Genomic DNA, 8,381 nt, shown 5'->3' on the forward strand with positions numbered 1-8,381 from the left:
GACAGTCCACAAGCTCCGCCAGGCTCCCTCGTCCCTCCGGCTCCGCCTTGGTCTGGCATCGACCATCCTGAGCCTCGGGACTCCACTCCTCTGGCTTCGCCTCGTCCCTCCGTCCCTCTGTCTCTGTCAGGCTCCTTCATCCCCTCCGCTCCACCTCAGTCCTCTGTCACTCCGGCTCCACCGTGGCCTCCCGGATCCACATCTCCGCGTCGGTCGCCGGCGCCATCTGCTCCGCCTAGGAGAAGCTCCGCCCCCTGCACTGCGGCTGAGGGTGAGCTGATTATGGCGGGGCATAAGTGCCAAGAGGACGAGGAAAGGGTTCCAGCCCCTGAATTCAGTTCAGAGCGCCCTCCAATGCCCGCTCCTAGAAAGCGCCCTCCAGTGCCTGCTCCTAGAAAGCGCCCTCCTGTGGCCGCTCCTCGAAAATGCCCGCCCTCCCACCTGCTCCAGCTTCCTCCACCGCTGTCGTCTGGCAGCCCATCTGCTCGCCCTCAGCCCACCATCATTGCGGTGCGAGCCCCGCGGGACTGCCGAGATTATACGTCAACCCTGGTGTTTCCTGTGCTCCTGTCTGCCCTGTGTAATTCCTTGCATGTTTGGATTAAAAGACTGTTGTTCGTGTACTCCTGTTCTCCTCGTTCCTCGCTCCTCGCATTAGGCTAAATTGTGACAGTATCCTGAACCAGAGCCCAGAGTCCAACTTATTTAAACTGAATTGCAAGCTTGTTTACGGTAGCCCGCGAGGTTCAGCATAGCCATTATGGCTTGTGAAGTAGAAAGCACTGCATTATGTAATATAATGAAGCCCTGAATGAGCAAATATCATCTGACCCTACTCCACGCTAGTGCTGTAATGTGGTCGCTGCAAATGCAGAATTGATTAGACCAGGAAAATAACTTTTAAGATAAAGAGAAGCAAGGCATTAAATAGCAGTAAGCTTAGTAACCGTACCATTCATGTAATCATCCTTTACAAAAATGCACTGTGACAATACCATGGTATTAGATTATCATTCTCATATTATGGTACTTACATGGTACTCCAAGGTACTTCAAAGAATACAATCATGTTATTGTCCAAAGTTGTGCTTGAAGGGTTAAAAATCTCTTCATTTGCTCTTGATGTCAGTGTTTCAGTCGGCTGCGATAGAATGTAAATGCAGAACAGCATTATGGTCCATGAATAGACAATGCTGCTATCTCATCTTCTATAATTGGAAGAAGATTATTTCAGTTTACATCTCTCTCTCCATCTCTTGAAGGAGTTTAGAGTACATTGTTTTTACAATGAGGAACAGATGTTTGAGGGGAGGATGTTATGGATGTGTTTATCTCAAAGTTGGATTTTGAAATGAAGGCAGATGAAGCCAATGGGCTGCCCAGGAGAGGAAGTGATGCACACACAGATGCTAAACAGTTCCTGATTTCTTTCAAAAGTCAAAACCACAGTCATTCAAACACTTGTGCTGTGTGGGCCAGTGAAAATATTCAATTAACCTTTAATGAAGATTAAATAGTAGATATAATTGCCAGATATTCACTGTAAAAATACTGTGACAATGTCTCAGGTGTTACAGGTATTAATAATAATTAATAATAATATTATGGAAGTTTGTTTCTGCCACTGAATAAAAAATAAAAAAGGTAATTGTGACTTTGTATCTCACAATTCTGACTCTTTTCTCAGAATTGCATGATATTAACTCGGTTGCGAATTATAAAGTTGGAATTATGAGATATAAACTCGCAATTTTGGCTTTTTTCTCTGTATTGTGAGTTTATATCCTGACTCGCAGTTGCGAGTTTATATCTTGCAGTTCTGAAAAAAAAGGCAGAATTGCAAGATGTAAACTTGCAATTGCGAGAAAAAAAGTCAGAATTGTGAGATAAAAAGTTGCAATTACCTTTTTTATTTTTTATTCAGTGGTGGAAACAAGCTTCCATATAATGTATCTATCTACGCTAAAGTAAAGTAAATGGTTTAGCTTTGCATTATGTGTAATTTTACTGTAAAATACTGTTTATGTAACTATATGAATTAACAGGAAAAGTAAATGTTTCCCTCTGTATGTTTACATTTACATTTATATTTTGTATCAATAATTTAGATTTTCTATTGTGAGAACTCACATCACTCATGTCATTTCAAATCTGATATTCTTTCATCCATAGAACATAAAAGGAGCTAAACAAAAATACCATAAAAAATATTCTATACAATTCTTATAGACACTTTATTCCAAGTCTTTGTATTTGTGCTTGCACATGCAAACATGGCACATGAAGATGCAAAGATTTGTGTTCCACAGACCACAGGGGTGAGTCAATTACATATAAATTAGTCAATTATATGACAGAATTCTCATTTTTGAGTTCACTATTCATTTTACATCAAATTAATTGATGCCTGAAAATGTGTTGTGTAACATTGTGTGTGTTTGCACAAGATACACATCAGGAAAAGCTACTGCCGCAGGTGCATTCACCTAAAAACCTGTTGAGGTAAATCATTAATTCCTGCCATGGGGTCTTTACTCTCGATAAGAGACCACTGCGCCTTGCCACTGCCATATAATCCTTATCTGATCAAGAGCTTGTACATTTTCCAGCAGATGCTCCCAGATCAGCACTGACATTTGCCATGTAATGTTGAGGTTAGGGTAAAGGCCAAGCGTTCTGATGCAGTGTCAGTGAGGAAGGGCAGCGAGTGACAGGTCTTATCAGTGAGCGTCAGTCCTCAGTGTGTAATAAGGGAGGGATTTTGGCTTAGGTGTATTGGGGGTCGACTCTTTTAAAATAAGATTATATCACACAGTCTCAGTGGGATACTCAATAGGCCAGAGAGCATTCTAAAAGCAAGCCACAGGCTGAAGCACACACATGCTGGAGTGTTTTATCTGGAAAAACACTTGCAATGGTTAAACCACATTTATTTGTGAATGCTTCCCCTTCAGATTTTAAAGTGTTCAAGCTAACCTAATTATCAGCTTATTTACAAAATGCCAATAAAACCAACATGTTATAGATTGATAGTATGATAATAGGATTGAAATGCAGAGCTAAAGTTAGGTTAGGAGCTGAAGGTGTCAACTTGAAGTTTTAATCATCTTTTGAAAATTTGGTGTTATCATACAGTAAATTTATCAGACATGATGGAATGTTTTCTATGCAAACAAACTAAAAGAAGAAATACATCATAGAATTGGTCAAATTGCTACTTTTCCATGCTTGCACTGATTTTCCTCCACCAAAAATTATGTCACTTCTTGAAAAACAATGTCATTGATAGGTAAAGTGATGTAACAAAGAGTAATAGGGTGGAATGTGATGAGGACATGGGTAATCTATAAATGATTACCAATTAAAATAAAATTCCAATAAAAAATAACAAAACATGTTTGTTTGAAACATTTTAATTGGAGAAATGGAATATGCTGTATGTCTTAAAGGGGTCATATGATGCGATTTCAAGTTTTCCTTTCTCTTTGGAGTGTTACAAGCTGATTGATTATTTCAAATATACCCTTATTTTAAATTTAATCTGATAATATGATCTTTACAGATTGTTTCATGTTTTAGTCATGATGAGGAAATGAAAATATACTGCATAAAAAATATCTTGGTGATCCTTGCTATCCTGAAAGCTTCCACTGTGATGTAGATGCAGATACTTGTACTGTACATGACTTTATATTTCAGATAGTTTAAGTCAGATTATTCAAATCAAAATAGATTTAAAGAAAACTTTGTGTTAAATTTAGCTATGCTTTATGGTTTTCTAACTTCTGATCATTACTCTTCCTCTGTCACATTTATGTAATCTGTGTTAGGCCATACAGTATGTTTGATGATGTAAAATGCTCATGCCTATTTAAAACTTCACTTTGAAGTGTCAGGAATCCCCTTCATCTCTAAGAATTTATTGAGAGTGTACTGCACTTTATCTAACCCCTATTTCTTTCTGTCATTCTCTGTATTTTCAGAATGTTCTCTTCCAAAATGTGAACCCAAGCTTGAGTTACCCAGTCACCCAGGTAAGACACTGTTATTGCTGACATTTATTTGGTTGAGCAACATTAAAGGGGTCATATGATGCTGCTAAAAAGAACATTATTTTGTGTATTTGATTTAATGAAATGTGTTTATGCGGTTTAAGGTTAAAAAAACACATTATTTTCCAAATACTGTACATTATTGTTTTTCCTCTATGCCCCGCCTTTCTGAAACGCATCGATTTTTACAAAGCTCATCGGTCTATGACCCCTTCAATATTTTTTTTGCAGTGTTCAAATGAGTCTCCTTTTAGCTATTAGCATTGGTGAAATTTTTTGAGATGTTTAAAGGGGTCATATGATGCGATTTGAATTTTTCCTTTCTCTTTGGAGTGTTACAAGCTCTTGGTGCATAAAGAAGATCTGTAAAGTTGCAAAGACTAAAGTCCAGACCGATGAGTTTTGTAAAAATCGACGCGTTTCAGAAAGGCGGGGCATAGAGGAGAAACAATAATGTACATTATGTAGAAAATAATGTGTTTTTTTAACCTTAAACCGCAATAACACATTGCATTAAACCAAATACACAAAATAATGTTCTATTTAGGAGCATCATATGACCCCTTTAATCTAATTCATGTGCTTATATAGCCTGCTGCACATAATTGTTTGGTTTCAGTTTTAAATGTCTTGAAATCCAGGTTCAAGAATATGGAATACCATCTGTGAGGTTGTTTCGGTTAAGAGAACTGTTCTAGCATTAACACTACTGAGCTGATTGCCCATTTGGCTTTTGGCTGGTTTAATCTATTGATTCATCTAAATGCTTTTATTTGGTTTCATTAGGTCATGCTACATTGGATTCCTGCAGGGTGAATCTAGTTTTTACTCTTTTATTATGCATTTTAGATTTATTATGCATTATTTTTATTTTTTAATCAGACAGTCGGGAGGTTCTAGGACGTATTTTAAAAGTAACTATACTTGACCCAGTTATGTCTAATATTAGTTGAACATTTGCTCGTCCCAAGATAATATTTTCCGCAGCCAGCCGACACAGTTAATATCTGGTTCTTTAGATTTGCTTAGATTTGTTACAGTATTCGTTTTATTTTGCTTGCACCCTAAAAAGAACACATTTTGGCTAGCTTCATCAAATCCAGTGTATGTAGTAAAAAACAAAATACAAAAATTCTAATATTTAAGAATAAATTGCTGAGGTTTGTGTAGAATTCCCCATGCTGGTTATTTGAGCGATGCTGTTTATCTCATTGTTGCCCAAGGTGCACAGAACATTTCTGTGAGTGGCAATGATCTAAATCAGTTCAAAAAGCATGTCTAAAAATAAATGAGGGTGAATGACATTTCTTTGTTTCTCACGTTCGTCACCTACGGTGCCTTTCATATGAGACCCTAGCTTGTTATTCATTTCAAGTCTTTCATAATCAGCTCTCTAATGACCACTGAACCTCAAAACTACAGTAATAACATGACAGCAATAAGAACAAATTTAATATGGCCAAGCCTTCAAGAATTTTGTTTTTAATTACATCGCAATAACATAAACTCATAACAAATGAGAAAATATTTTTAAACCCAAAACCTAGCAAATAAAGTTTTAGGTTGCAGTGAGCTCTGCCCTGTTCCCAGCAGTGATTTACTCCTTCTCTAATTGGAGACTGAAGTGTATTAGACCCATGCCGAGATGTGCCGGAATCTGGTACGTTCTCAGGTCCGGAGGGAGTCACTCGCACAATGGACATGTCCAGAGGAGGTCTTTATGTTGTCTGCCAAAGTCCTCGACATGCTCATCACCCCCAATCAGTCCCACCATAGCTACTGGCCAGTAGAGTAAACATGAAGGCTCCAAAGATTCTTTAGTACCCAAAACCTTAAAACACCTCTTTCAGACAGATGGACACACACATACACATCCAAACACTTTGGTGGGCTTCTGTCCAACCCTGCTTTCAAGCAGGGTTAGGTCCTATACAATGATGTGTTGATGCTTTAAAATAACTTTGTAGTTCACTTAGTTTGACAAATAAAGCAATATAGTATAAAGGGTGGTTAACACAAAATACTTTTGCAGTTATCTGAGGTTAGACCTTTTCTGAATCGCCAAATGCACAGAGAGCAAGGTGCTTGCCATTTGTGCAAGGGCAATTGTTCAGTTAAGGCTAAAATGTGCAGGTTTTTGTGTTCATCTGAGCTAGATGTGCATTAAAGGGCTGGAAGTATAAAGAACAAAAACTGACCAGTGCTTGGTCACACAGTCTAGAGACATCTTCTTCTCAACAGCAATTATAAATAGCTGACCTGGTCCAAGTGGACTATTTTCCAGGTTGCCTGAGAAATAGGGCTTGTATATAACCAATAGCTAGCGTAGTTTTCAAATGCAGTCTAAGAGAAGGATTTGTTGGACCACACAGTTTTCAGTTCTTTTTTTCTTCTTTTAAAACCAAACTCTTTATTTACATGGTGTCTAAACATGACAGAATTGACGAGAGCTGTCACATTTGGAAAGGAACAGAAGGGAATGCATTAACAGGTTATGAAACGGATAAGATCATGGGAATTACTAGAGTCTAAATCAGATAAAAACACTGGGGTCTTCAGTTCGTGCTTCCTCCATGGAAGGGTCTGGAGAGAAGAGGAGAGTCCATGGTACTTAAACGTTTAATCAGTACACAGTTCTGAGGTTCCTAGAGTAGAGTATAGAGAAAGAGTAATATTTGGTGTTTGATGTTTAGGGATGTAACAATATCAAAATCTCACGACAGGATAATATCACGATATGAAGTCCACGGTACGATATTTATTGTGATATTTAAAAAAGACAAAGGAAGAATTGGGGAAAAAAATGAAAATTTTGTATATTTTAAAGTTAAATTATTCTATCTAATGCACTTTGAGAGTTCAAAATTAAGAGCTCCAACCCTTGTTCTTAACTAAGAAAACTTAAGTCAGAAAAAAGTCAGTGAATTGACTTAAAGGGGACTCACCCATCTTTTTATTTGTGATATACGGTCTCAGTCTAAATTACATTCACACTGGTGTTTTAGGAAGCCAAATTAGAACAGGCTTACAAAAACGTGTCTCAGTACAAATCTAGTGAAATGTTGTAATCATCTGCCATGAAAATAAAGCATAACTGGTGGCCGTTGTGTTCCCAAACGTGTGCTAAACTCACAGCACATGCAATAAACGAGTTCACTGCGTTCACTGTGAACTGACCCGTTCTGAGACGCAGAAAACACCGGATCATGAGCTGATCTCATAATGTGTGCGCTTCGCTTTGAAAATGCGCAGCGAAAACAGACTTGATGAAGGGATTGAGCTATGTTGTGCTTTCGGTTTTAATTCGTTTGACAGATACTGTGCCAAAGCATAATTGACCAAAACACAACTTTAAATACCTTTTATGTTAGAATAAGAAGTTTAAATATGTTTTAAAAACTACACTTTTTGCCCGGAAGACCTATCTTTCATATCGTCATGTGACCACGATAATAGAGTGGGGGAACTATAACGTCACTTTGTAGGCCGATCGGCTGTTAGCATCACACTGGTTCCCTCGACAAAGCCAATAGAGAATGAGAAGTTACGTCACAATCTTTTCACGCCGCGTTGCATTTCGGGAAGGCGCCGCCATATTAGCAGGACACTCTATCCATTCCCATGGTTACTTCTCATTCTCTATAAGGATAACTGCTTATCTTTTGTTTTGTTTTTGCCTTTAAGTTAAACAATCATTCATTCTTCATTGTATCATTTGCAGGGAAGAGAAGCTATTTGATTGCACTGCATGATAATTAGATTTTTTTTCTCTTAGGTTTTGTAGAATTTGGTTTACAATGTTTACCTGATTAGCGTGAAAACAGTGTCGCCCGCTGGATGCTCGCTGCTGCTTCAGCCATCATATGGTAGATTATCCAAATAAAAGTGTGTTCAACAAGCTGACAGAAGTCGATCCATTTCTTTGTTGGAAAGTTTTAAATGACAAAGTATAATTGTTGTCATTATAAATATAAATTTTTCCATGGCCACGGAGGAGAATCAGAGATTGTGGGTCACATATTCAGCGAACAGTCACAAATTCACTGTACTTTTTATATTTATTTTAACAAATGACAAGCAAAAAAAATCCCTAGGAGCTTGTGAACAGTTTTGTAGCATTTCAAAATGCTGGTTTAATATACTAAGACAGTGATGCTAAAAGACGTGCAGATGAGCCAGAATATTAACGCGACATGTTTAAACGTTAAGCGTTTCCCTCTCTTTAGAAAAACGTAATGTAGAAAGCACTTATGGATTAAAAGGGTCATATGATGTTGCTAAAAAGAACATTATTTTGTGTATTTGGTGTAATGAAATGTGTTTATGTGG

Source organism: Sinocyclocheilus anshuiensis, unplaced genomic scaffold (assembly GCF_001515605.1).
Source record: "Sinocyclocheilus anshuiensis isolate Anshui unplaced genomic scaffold, SAMN03320099.WGS_v1.1 scaffold113, whole genome shotgun sequence".
In the NCBI taxonomy this organism is placed as follows: domain Eukaryota; kingdom Metazoa; phylum Chordata; class Actinopteri; order Cypriniformes; family Cyprinidae; genus Sinocyclocheilus; species Sinocyclocheilus anshuiensis.